Here is a 13,457-nt window from a genome sequence, read left to right on the forward strand (position 1 = left end):
TTCAACTGTATTTGCAACAGACAGGCGCAGTTATGGGCAGGATTAACTCCTTCACTTGACAACAAAAACTGCCACAATAGAGGAGCAGCTAAGCTATGTTTAGAGAAATACGTCTGTTATTCCAGCAAGATGTTTGCATCCATGTGTCAATCCCTGTCCTTGTCTGAAGAGAAGCAGCGTATGGTCAGGTGCAAATATGTCAGCATCCATCTGGAGAAGAGGTGCTGACTTTTCAAAATTAACAGAGTGTGGGCATGCATGTCTGACTTATATCAACTACTTAGTTGTTTTAGGATGTGTGATTGTAAAGGAAAAAGCAGCAGTGTCTGACCTATTAAAATCATATAATCCATCCGTTCTGTGGTCATTATTGTGACTCAACAGGCTAAGTATTGAGCTACTCCAAGTGACTGCAGATTTGTTTCCCAGACTTGGTTTTGGGAGTGGTTTCTGCAGCTTAACGTTTAGGGAAATGAACGACCGTCATGGCAAAAATTTTCAGAATTGGCCAAGTTGCTTGGGAACCCAAGCTCTGCTTTTTACAATTATGTAGACTGTGCAGACTTCTGAGATCCTTAATTTGCAGTGAAACGTAGAATTGAATTTTCAGCAGTTTCTCTAAATCTAGATGTTGGGATCTAAAAGGCTTCATAAGCCGCTGTGTACTTAAGTTACTTTTGAGAAGAAGAAGTAAAGGAAGGTACTCAGACCTTTTTTTTCCTCCCATAGGTGCCAGGTTCTTTCAGGTACAAGCTGTTGGTAATGACTGAGTTTGAGAAAGTGGCACTGGAAGGCTGCTGTGATGAGTGCGGGCTGGCAGTCACATGCTAGGCAATACTCTGAAGCATGCAGCAGGTGTTCTAGTGAGTGTTGTGTGCCATTGGGGTACAGAGAGTTGGCTGTACAAGCCTCAACTTTTGCATTCCTGTCATAAGTCGATTTATGTATTGGTTTGCTGAGTCCCTCAATGATGCTTCCTGCCAAGGCAGCTGGTTTCTTGGAGAAGAGCACAGTGCAAGAAGGGAGCCGTGGTCTGCTAGGGCTGCATGAAGGAGTATCTCGTGTCTCCCACGCTGTTCGTTCTGTTTGTTTCTGCCTATGAGAGGCAACAGCCACTTCCCTTTCCAAGTTCTTGGATCTCGTTGGAGGTTGGCCAGGCTGTACAGTTGAGGGAGGCAGTGAAGCCTTCGTTGTTACAGGTGGGAAGAGATGAAAACACTGCTCAGGGGAGGCAGCTGAAAGTCCTCAGCTGTCGAGCTGCAGCACTAATAAGCAAGTGGACTCTCTCAGAGGAAGCTGGGAATCGTTGGCTTAGCGATGCTTTTGCTGTCTTGTGTTTCATGCTGTTGATAACTTCTTTGGACAGCAGCATCTTTGTCAGAGTTGTGGAAAAAAAAACCCAAACCAAAACCGCATAACTGAATATGAATAAAGCCGATCCATTGCTTTGAGACGGAATATTCTGTTTAGTGTAGTGTTCTCAAAACCCTTGTTTATGCTAAGTACTCTATTTCATATGCTAGTGAGAAACAGCACCCACTCAAACTGTGAAATACAAACTAGCTCTGAAGTTTGAAAGAGCAGAATCCACAGACCTGTGGAGCTGGAGAGAAAAGCTGGAGAGAAAACAAAGATAACCAGTGTCCAGTGACCCCAGATTGATAATTTGCTGGAATGCTGGTTGGTGTGCTTAGAAACTGCTGTCAGATGCTCCATGGGGTCACTACTACACTACATCAGTTACAAATATTTTTGACTGGATGCTCTTAGAAAAATAGAAGTTCTCATCAAGGAGCTTTATTTGTCTAAAAACCACTGGCACTATATTGCTGTTGATACTAGTGGATATTGGCTTAAGCCTTTTGTCCATCTGAACCCTTTAAAGTTAGGGAAATGCTTTCTCGTATGATCTGTTCCTTGCCTGTTTGAACTCTTTGAGATGACGTGTTTGCATTGAAACTTGTGGCTCACTTTGTGCTACTGGACATTACAGTTAAAACTTAAAGCAACACCAGGACTGCACTGAATCCACAGTATGCCTACATTTCTGTAACACAGACCAGAAGACCAGTGTTTTCACAAGTTAAGTCACTGTCATTTTTAATCAGTTTTTTTTTGTTTGTTTGTTTTTTTGATAGAGGCTTAGAATGGAATTGAATAGAGAGATTCAACTTCATAATTTGTTCTGTGCTCACAGACAGCATGCAGACAGTCAATGGTGATGTGACTGACTGCACAGCTAGACAAACACGATGAAAGAAATCTTTATATTCATGTTCTTAATTTGGTCTTCATTCAGCTTGAGGCCTGATGTCATTCAGATGGCACGACTGGCAACATCACACCTATTCTCACAGGACCAAATGCCATTTGACTGAAAAAGTGTCTTCTCTGAAGGATAAACCATAATCTTCTAATTTGGGGCTGATCTTGCACTGCTGTGACTGTAATCTGTTAAGTTAAATATCCAGGTCTCCTTAATGTAAAAGGGCCAGTAACTTAAAAGAGTTTCAGGTATTCAGGATAGCTTTTACTGAAATGCCTCCAGAAATTTGTCCATTGATGCAGTTAGTATAAACACTATATAAGTCTCTATAATCTTTCCTATCTGTGGGCTCTCCGTTTCCTCACATCCCAGGTTGGTTCATCACAATTACGGTGCATGACACAATAGGTCATGACGGATTGTACAGTCTCCCTTTTTGTCTTCCATATGCAGTGGAGCTGTATTTTCCTTTATATGCCAGAAAGAGAAGGGTTTGGGATATGACAGCTGCATGTGTTACAGCTGAGAGCATAGTGGAAAGCTGAAGAGTTTGGATTAAGAAGCAAAAGATAGAAGCAAATGATTTTTTCCTTACTTTCTGCTTACTTTTGTAACTCAGGGCTGCAAACTTAGTGAAGTTTATGAGAATTTGCCTTTGGCACAAGGATTTAATCTCAAGACTTAGTGTTAGATGCACATCTGTAACACATGCAGGAGGTAATATACAAGAAATACATTTCTCCATTTCCAGTTCAAACTCAGCCTCAATTCCTGAGGTTGATCCACACTGCCAAAACTGAAACCATCATTCAGTCTCCAGCCATATTGATGACAGCAATGTGGTAGACAGCTTTCAATATTGTGTCATCTGAGAGGAGTTGGAAGATGTGGTGATAAAACCTGTGCCTCTGAATCCAGTCCACACCCTGCATCTGCCAGTGCTTCCAAGGATGGATTTTGGTAGGCAATTGCCAGTTAGAGGAGAGGAAGCATTCAGAGAAGGAGTCAGGATGTTTTAATTATAAGAACAGAAGACTATTTCTTGCTTTTTAGCCTTCCCTCCATTTCATTTTGTAGTCCATTTGTTCACTAGGGTGCTTTATATTCACTGATTAGTATCACTATTGATTTGTTCATGTGATGAAACAATTTATGTATGTTATAAATTTATTACTTTGTAGGTCAGAGCATGCTCTTCTTGTGCTTTTCCCTGTTAGAGGCCATCCTGCTTTGAAAGTTTTCTTCTCCAGCTAGCAAAATTGTTTTGCATATCAACAGTCCATTTACTAAATGCATGGGGCAGGTTTTCAACTGGATGACATTTTCATAGACAAAGTCAGTGAAATGGTAGTAATTTATGCCTTTAGCTGTGTACTAGGTCATTAACTGGTGCAAAATTGAAAAGCAGGGTTCATGTATCCTTCCATCTTCTTCATTTTGCGGTAAGCTGATGGCTAAACTTCACATGATTAGATGCTTCAATTCAGGAAAGGACAATGACACAGCAACAATACTGAGTTATTCAGAAAAAGCATAAATGTATTAATCTGTCACATAATATGGGAGAAGATGAAATTTAAAGGAGATTTGGGAAAGAAGAATGCCTGCCACAGTGGCCAGGTGTTGTGAAGAAAGATTAGAAATAAGAGGAATGTAAACAGATGTGTAAGATTAGAAACTGATGCAGTTTTAGAAGTGGACTGTTGGCAATTCAGGGATGAACATAGTAGAAAATCAGACAATGTTTTCTTCTTGGGCTGGATTTTTAGGCATCAGATGTGTGCAAGGACTGGAGGAAAGAATCTTTTTCCGTGCCTGACATGCTGGGGCTGCTTTCTGGAGAAATGGACTTGTGACCATGCGGTCAGTGATGTTTGGACTGTGGATCTGTGTAGGTGCAGCAGCAGCAAGCCAACTCCTGACCTTCATGTTGGTCACCTTCATTGCTATCTTCAGAAGACCTTCAGCTTGGCCTTTCCTGTAGATTTGCAAGGAAGTGCCCACTCAGCAGTTTGCCGAGTTCTCCCGCAAAGTATTTTTACCTGGTGCTCTTCTTAACTCAAAGGGGAAATTATTTTCTCCTCCAAAGTGTTTTCAAGGCACGGTATAGTGTCTGACTTGCTGGGGAGGGGGAGATGTCTGTGTAAAACAGGGTCACCTTGTGCAATATTTTGGCTCTCCTAGAATAAGGAGCATTATGCCCGGCATGGTATTTCAAAACCAGAAGGTAGCACTGGCCAGTGAACTTCTCTTCATCTCTGCCAAGCAGACCTGTCTCTTTCAGCTGTTGTTGTTTACTGCCTCACTTTTATGGCCCTGAGGGAAATGCTGCATGTTGATGAGAGATCTTAGATTCCACTGGGAAACTCTGTATTTCCTCCTGAGGCTCCAGAGGGCAACTTTTTTCCTATATTATGGTCACTTTCTGATACCTGAGAGTCACAGGTCAAGGATGGGATTTTCTGCAAAGAGTTTGTTCCCATGTGTGGAAGTATAGAAGGCTCAACATATGAGACAGTCCTTGTTTTCAGTAGTGTATTGATTTCTGGAGTTGGTACCTTTTCTATTTCATACCCAGGAGTAAATTTAGGGGTTTTCAACAGCAGCATAATTGTCCTTGTCCAAAACCTAATTTATGACAGTTGTTAGTAAGAAAGAATCACTTGTTTACCTCTAAACATGTGCTTTTTTTTTTCATCCTTTATAAATATAGATCCCTGACAAACATTTAATCAATTTAATCATTCATTTGAAGGTTATGTGCACATATTTGGCGTTATGTCCCACTTGATTATTAAAAGATGCTTCCCTTGTAACACAAAGGATAAGTAAGGTAAGTGTAATTTTTGCAGTTCTTACTTTTGCTCTGAGAACTTTATTAGCAACATTCCTGCAGTCAGTAGGGCTGTTCCTATAACTTAGAAATTATCATCTTTTTGCTTTTCCAGATTTTGGTTTTGGATTTTCATGATTTCCAGAACTTCTGGCATCAGAACATGAATTTGGCAGGCACTTTCTTCTTGTACAGTGCTCACACTGTAGTTATATTTCTTGTCTGACAAAAAAAAGTAAGATTTTAACTGTTAAGAAGATTAGGATTATAAAATATCATTGATAGAGACCAAATTATTCTAAATCTGGCGTTCTGTCTGAATTTTTTTGTAAATAATAAAAAAACATATTTCAAAACTTGATAGAAATACATGTAGAGATACATATTTAACTGTCTGATTCAACCCAAATGTCCCCAAAGAGCCATCTAAAAGCTACAGGTATAAAAGCACATAAAGTTTCTAGTATTCTGGAAGAGTAGTAAAAGTCTTGATTGCTGCCTTCTTCTGGATCTTAGAAGGATAAAACTGTTTTGGTGTAGCTCCTCTCTAAATTATAAACAAAAGCAATCTCTTCATTGCAGTTGAAATTGTCTTTTAATGTGAAATATTCAAGAAACGGCTTATCCTTAAGTTCATTAAACTCATTTGCCCTTCTCAAATGGAAGGTAGTATTTCATACTTGCTGGATATCTTATTTTCTACATGTACTATTTATCCTGAGGACAGTTCATAATGAAATGTGATATTGTGACTGATAGCAAAACAATGCAGAAGACCAAAATTACCACATGTATTGCAATATCCCATATTAAGGTTGCTTACGATGACCCTTGTTTCATTACTCTGTTTAAAAAATAACATTGTGATAGTATCCTGCATATTTACCTTCTGGTTGGGTGAATAGTTCACAAGGAATTAATTCCAAAAATGGCTTCACTGGACCTTGTTGATTGACTTCATGAGCAGTACCATGCTTTTCAGAATCTGCTCTTGTATAGCTATTGCTAAATATTATTTCATAATTTCTAGTGTGTGTTCAAAACACATTGTCAACTGTCTTACTAGAGTTAGCAGTAAAGCAGGAAAAGTTTTATGACATCTGTAACTAATATCCCAGGTTGTCTCTTTAGAACAAACTCGTTTGATTTTTGTTTGGTTTTGTGGTCTTTTTTTAAGAACTAACTCAATTTTTTGTAAGCCTTTAATGAGATGAGACATTTCTCCCCAACTCCTCCACAGAATGGTACCACTTATCAAAAGTCTCTGCCTTTGTTCTGCTCTGTTCTTGCGCTGAGCTTGGGACCAGCTGCAGAGAAAAAAAAAAGTTGTAAAGTAGCAATGAAGACAACAGCTTATAAGATTTCCCACTGAAGTTTCAGTCTCTGATGTTGCCCATCTGTTTCTCTGTCAGTTCTGGTACTTTCACATGTAGCAAGCCTTATCTGCTGTCCTCCTGTCAGTTCTTTGTGGGAATTAATCTCGAGGTTGCTGCTTCATCTGAAAATCAGATGGCTCAGTAGATAAGAGGGTTCCTAAAATGTGGTGTGCTTGATACTTGCCATTTATTTTGGTGAAAGCCTATACAGGCTGGTGTGAGACCTGTGTAGTATTTAGCCTCTGAAAGCTGGGGATTTCTCCTTAAGTAGTCTGCATGGAAACCCACTGTTTGTATGGATAACTGTTGTTTCAGAAATTGATGATTCCGAGGGGTAATGGCCACATTTCTCCCTAAATTTTCCAAAGACAGTTTTGTGCAGAACAGTGCTAAATGCTTTTAAAAGCTCATATGGAGCACAGTTGATGCAGTGAATGCAGCAGAGAAAGATCTCATTTTTCATTCTTTCAGTATCTCCTAATACCATTTGCAACTGTGGTTTTATCATATTCAGATACTTTTCTTGCCAGGAAACTTAGGGTTCTGCCATACTTTCAGGCAGCCAGCACTGGAAAGTTTACTCATGCTATGCAGTTATGGTAATTCTCAGAGGATGTTTATTATTTGGAAAGCAGAGTTCCATACAGGATGAGGAGTTCTTCCTACAATTAGTTCCCAAATTAATATATCACTATTTAATTAAATTCAAATTTGTTGGCCTAGATCTCCTGCACAATAAATAAATTTCTTTTTTTCTTCTCTGTGGTGGCATCTGGGGACTTGGACACCTCCTTATATCATTTTAAACACCTGTGCGCAAAAACACTGATGGATTTGCAAAGTCAGACTGATTTGTTGCCCTACCTGTCCCAGAAAAGAATGAAGGGGACAAATTTGGATAATGTACTTGATAAAGTGTGAAGGTGTGGCATCTCCTGTACTCTTTTATAGAGTGGAAGAAGAATTAGGAAAAGTAGAAGGAGATAAGGGTGTGAGGGTGGAGACACTCCTTGTGTTTGTTTATCTCTTTGTTACTGAAGAGTAAAGGACCATCCAACTGCTTCAACACAGCAGAAGATGAAAGACTTGCTATTATTTTAACTTATCTTCTGGTCTGTCTGTCTCCAAAATCAGATGTCAGCATGTAGGTATTGATTCTCAATACTTTTATGTGTATTCTTTGTTTATTGGCATATTCATCTTAATTGGATATAATTCAGATATGTTTGAGGTACGCAGTCTGTTCCATTGGTCATGCTAATATAGTCAAGTAATGTCAAAGTGATGTACAGTCTGGCATAGACGTACAAGCTGCTATTTGAGGCACCATGAAAGGTAGGTACTACAGCTCCTTAGGTGGAGTCTAGTAACAGGATCCATGGTGGGTCAAGTGGGATCTCCCCTCTTACTGTGTTTTGGAAGTCTAACACGTCTGAAACACAGTTTGTTTCTCTGGACTTCCTTACTCTGAAAGAATGGAAACATTCACTTACAGCTCTTGTATGGTGTCTCTGCAGGGTATGTATTGTAACTGAGATGCTTATATACTGTAACAATAGCAACAATAAACATTGTTCAATGTGTTTAATGCCCTTTTGGTATTTTCCTCCATGTTGGCCTGATGAGTTATCTGCTGTTTGCCATTGCTGCCCCCATTTATGATCAGTCTGGTCTCCATAATTCATCCCTTCACATATTTGAAGTTTCAGGCTATAAAAATCCATAGGTGATTTTTGTATTTTTTTAAAGTGTCACTTAAAATATTATGAAAACAGGGAGACCATCTCATCATTACAATATACGTATGATGTTTGCTAGGAAATTAGTGTAGTCTATGAACAAGCATCAAGTGTAAAGACAAAACCTGCTTAAATCATTACCCCAAACTGTTCATACCGAAGAAGCATATGTAGAAATTAAGCTTTGTGAGAGCTGATCATAGCAGCCTCCAGCTTCAATGCACTTGAGATATACCTGCTGCATCGAGGGCTGGGGACCACTGTGACAACATGGAGCTTGGTTGGCACAGAAAGCGTTTTCCATCCTCTGCTCCTCTGGTTGCTTCAGCAGCAAGATATCCCATAAGTGAATTCATTTTGCTGAGTTTCCGTACTCTCAGAGCTATAGGATATTTGTGGAGTTAACAAGTTAAAAAGAGCCCAAAAGAGGGATTTCTTATGACAAAAAGATGTTTCAAATAATTGAAGTGTTTGTAGCTAAGGATATAAAGATACTAATTGCTTTGCCTAAAAACAAAACCAAGAACACAAAACAAGAAATACCACAAAACCCAGAATATTTGAAGTTGGCATAAGCTTGTGAAAATACATTGTGGGGAGTTGAGAGTGCATGAAATATGTTATCTTTGCCTTCCAGCGTCTCCTCAGATGGCCCATTTGAGATCAGTTGATTGTGTTAGGTTCTAAACATTTTTCAGCTTCTTTTTTTCTTCTGAATGAAATGGCTAATAAACGCCTGATCTAGCATCTGTACAAATCAGTGAAACTTTTCTGGCTACTTTCACAGGGCTTTGGGTCAGGTTAATGTATAATTTTGGAGAAGGAGTTATACATCCAGATTTATCTCTAATTACATAGCTTGTAGACAGAAATGGTAAACAGCAGCAGTTACATGAGGATCCACTGTTGCACTGTGGAAAGAGAAGTTGTCTCTTGACAGCCAGAGGAAACTTGAGAGATGGGAGGGAAAATCTGATTTCCCCTCAGATTCTGAAAATCTGACAGAATAGTGATTTCTGCTGGTGCACATCTCTGGGGAGAGAATTTGGTGGTTTGTTATGCAGTTTTTGGTAAAAAGAAAGTATCTAGTAATGTTGAGCACTTCAATTTTGCAATGGTTACACTGACACACTGAATTTTAGAACATGCTGAATACTATCCCTCTGAAAATTTGCCTTTTTCAGGTATCTTCATGTTAAACATCCAAAATAGAAAGCTGTTCAAAATGACTGGTCAGTTTTGAAAATCTTGCCCATTAAATGTATAAAACAGCAGAATTAGAAACAGCAAAACCCTACAGTATGCAAATATAAGACACTATGTAAATAATAAATGTTTATAAAATAATTTGAACTTTTAAAAATGTTATTTTAATGATAGTATTCGTTATGGTTATAGGAATAGTAAAGGCAAATAATTTTGTTGTGCACAAAAGTTCTGAATTCATATTAATTATGACAAGCTGAAAGAAAACTGTGACTCCCTGGCAGTGTATGTGTGACTCTAGGCTCTGTGTCAGGAAAACGCCCCAAAATTAGGTAGGCATACCTGTTTGCTAAAGACTTCAGTTTGTATTTGTGTCAGGTGCTAAATGGTAAAGCTATTTCTGTCATGTTTTAGGCAGCATGGGTAGTCTAAACATGTTCAATAGGTCTAGTGACCTTTTCCTGAGTAATGGAAAACTTTCAGCTGTGCCAGTGCAGTGTATTTATACCAATATTATTTACAGGTCTTGCCCTCCTTGCTACTGCTTCTTAGAACTGTCCTTGAATGAAAAATAAATCTGGCAGGTTTTTAATACAATTAAAATGGCTATAAATGTTCTTAAAAATAGAAAAGTATTCTTAGCCATGCTTACATTAGCTGATTGCTATGTCTTCAGCAACTGTTGTTTCTGTGATGGACTAACAGATAATCTGTGAAATGGTTCTACATCAAATACACTGATGTGTACCCTAAAGAAGTACTTAATAGTTTTAAGAGAAACTGACAAATTCATATTCATCTGTTAATTATTTATGTCTTTGCAGTCCGGCTGATTTTTATAAAACATGATGGGGTCTGCAAGTTTCTGTGATGCATCATGGATATTACTTATGGAGGCGTCCTATGAGCAGTATATGTGTGGGGACTGCAGTTTTAACAGGTAGTTCGACCTTTGAATGCTGAGCGTGTATCATTTGAATCCTGTCTCCCCAGTCATTATTTTAGTCAGTATATGTCTTTTAATTCATTCAGGCACTGAAAGCAATGAGATGGTGTAATTAGACTTAACTGTAAAAGCAAATAGAGCCAAGGATCATTGGTATGCAAGAGATGTCAAATCCCCAGGCCCGCTGTGTGAAATAATATGGAGGCTTAGCCTTCCACTGAGACTCCTTAGAGAGGATGCGCAATTGCCACCATTGCTTTTGGGAGGTCTTGGAAAATGATCCCCAAAGGCTGTTCAGCACCTTTGGGCAGGTAGCAGTGTCAAGGATCCAAGTCACAGAACCAATAATGTCAGGAGCAGTTGATTAAATTTTATTCCCAGAAGAGATGAGCAGCCTTCGATACTCTAATCACCTATGTGTGAGGCTAGAAAGGTCACTGAGCTGCCATATAACCTGTTCCTCCATCCCGGAGAAGCAGAGCTTTATTTGGGATGTCTCTGACCCTTCATTTTCTTACCAGTTCATGTAAGACTGGAGCTTAAGAAGATTCCGTGGAAACCTGCAGCACTTACGCATACAGACATTTTCAGAGGATCTCACTTAAACCCTCCTTGCTGAAAGTGATGCTGTTTTCTTCCAATACTCCCTTCAGGTAACACAGAGAACAATTGGTTTTCTTTTTTAGCTTTTTATAAACTGGACAGCTTATCATGTGTCCTATCTCAGTCTTCCTTTTGTAAACTAAGCATGCCCAGATTCTTCATAGGTCCTGTTTCTTAAACATCACACCATTCTTGCTGTTCTCTGGACTATATCCCATCTGATTATCTGTTCCCTTAAGCGTGGCATCCAGAACTGGGGACAGCATTACCACTCTGACCTCATCAGGGCTAAGCACAACAGAATAAAGAATCTCCATAATTGACCCAGAAATGTAGACTTGCCTTTCTAAATGATTACTGTGTTCAATACCACATCTCAGTGGATATGTGTTCAAAATGTCATTTGCTTTATAACCATGGAGCAATTAACATTTGTCCCTAATGATATGTTTCCTCTCACACAGACATTTCCTTCTTTCTCGCAATTCTTTTATTTTGCATACTTTCAGTCAGCTCCACCTGGACTTTTAATGCACCAACTCTTTGTATTTGCATCCAGTTACTAATTTATGCACTCAGCAAACAATATAACTTTTCATTGGTAGCTGCTGAAGGAAGAAGACCTGCACAAAGACTTCTGGATGAACTGAAGAAGTTATTTTTACATTGGAGGTGGGGAGGGAGAATGGAGTGCAGAGCCAGGACTTCAGGTTGCATTTATTTCCAGTGAAGTGAATCGCCATCTTTCACAAAGCTTATTTAAAAATAAGCTAGACTCAGATCTTTGGATAAAGATGCTAGAATATTAAAAGTATACTTAGTTTTCAAACTGTGTTGTCTGATTATCCTAGCTGGCCTGACTTCCAAACTCCCTTGAAAACAGACCTAATGTTTTTTATTTTTTACATTGGACAGATATCTGAAAGACCTGAATCACCACTCTTCAGGAAATCATTGCAGATGGAAGGTGGAAATCATTACATCTTGGGGCAGTAATCTGGTACAATCACGTAGCCTCACAGATTTTTCCAGGGAATATTCCATTGTGAAAGAAAAGTTTGCTCTATCAGAATAGGGACCTACTCCCCATCTGTTCCAAAGGGCAATCTGTTCCTCAGACTTCTTTGTGATAACTTCTTATATAGGAATGCATACTGAAAAGCAACTAAATGGTCCAATATATCCACAATGGGATTTACAATCTCAATGAAGAGTAATGTAGGTCTCCTAGGTTTCATGTTGTCCCTGTTCATGGTATCTGAAGAGCCTTCTCTGTTTATACACAGAAGTTGAGTAAGAAGCTGCAGTTCCCTGTCCTAGCTGAAGAATTGGTGTTTATTTTTAATTATTATTTTATTCCAGAGTAAGCATCTGGAAAGGGAGATTGTTTGAATTTAGTTATTTGTGATTAGGGACCTCATTCTGCTATGTATTTCTGATGTGTAAAATAGGTATTCTTATACTGGCGTAGAGCTAAGATCCAGTTTAATATCCTGTCTCTGAGCCTGATTCAGAGCAAGCTGTGAAAACTCCAGATAAATCTGACAATTACAGGCAAAATTTAAAACAGGAGCATAGGTATGTCTTTTATGTTGGCTTTTTTTTTTCTTTTTGAAGATACTCTCAATCATTGTAACCATGATTATCCTTTTTCCTTTTGAGCTATGCCATTGTCTACTGAGGGCTCCAATTCATGAATATACCGTTACTTAGGGAGACACACAGGTGCTCTCTATTAAGGACAGTGCATCTTTTAGCCCCTTTCTTGCAAAACACAACTCCCTTAAACACAGTATGTTATTGTTTTCCAGAATTTCAACTTCAGTTAGAATGCATAGTTCTTAGGGGTGCAACTTGGTGAATCAGACTGATTATTTCAAAGAGTCAAACAGCCAAAAAGGGAGAGCAAGGCAAACAGCGTTCTTGCTAAAGAACTTAATTTCCCTTAGTATTTGCCGAAGCAGCTAATCTAATTTATGGGAAAACAAAAGAGTAAGACATTGCATAATTCTTCTATTGAGTTTTGTAATTGAAGTCACAAAAATATATTATCCTTTAGCTGGTGTAGCTTTGACTTTCCAGCTTTCAATTCCTATATTTTTTTTCTTTCTATGCAAACTTTGTAATTAGCAGGACTTAAACTGCATAAGTCTCTCTACTTCAGAAACTGGTAGTGCTGTCAAAGTTCCTCCTATACCTTGCTAATTAGATACCTGATACAGGAGGTGTGGTTGCCTTGAAAATAAAAAATGGCGTTTACAATCTGTGAGTGATTTAAGTCAGACTAAAAAATACTGCTTTTACACAATATCAGATTACATTTACTGTCACATGTATTTGCACAATACTGTATTTGTACAATATACCATGGTCCAGCACCACTGCCAAACATGTGAGATCAAATATGGTAAATTACTGTTGTTGTTGAGGTCTGCTACACCAGAAGAAAAACACAAGTCTGAAATTACCGAAAACTTCATGGGAAAGA

Source organism: Mesitornis unicolor, unplaced genomic scaffold (assembly GCF_000695765.1).
Source record: "Mesitornis unicolor isolate BGI_N332 unplaced genomic scaffold, ASM69576v1 scaffold49155, whole genome shotgun sequence".
In the NCBI taxonomy this organism is placed as follows: domain Eukaryota; kingdom Metazoa; phylum Chordata; class Aves; order Mesitornithiformes; family Mesitornithidae; genus Mesitornis; species Mesitornis unicolor.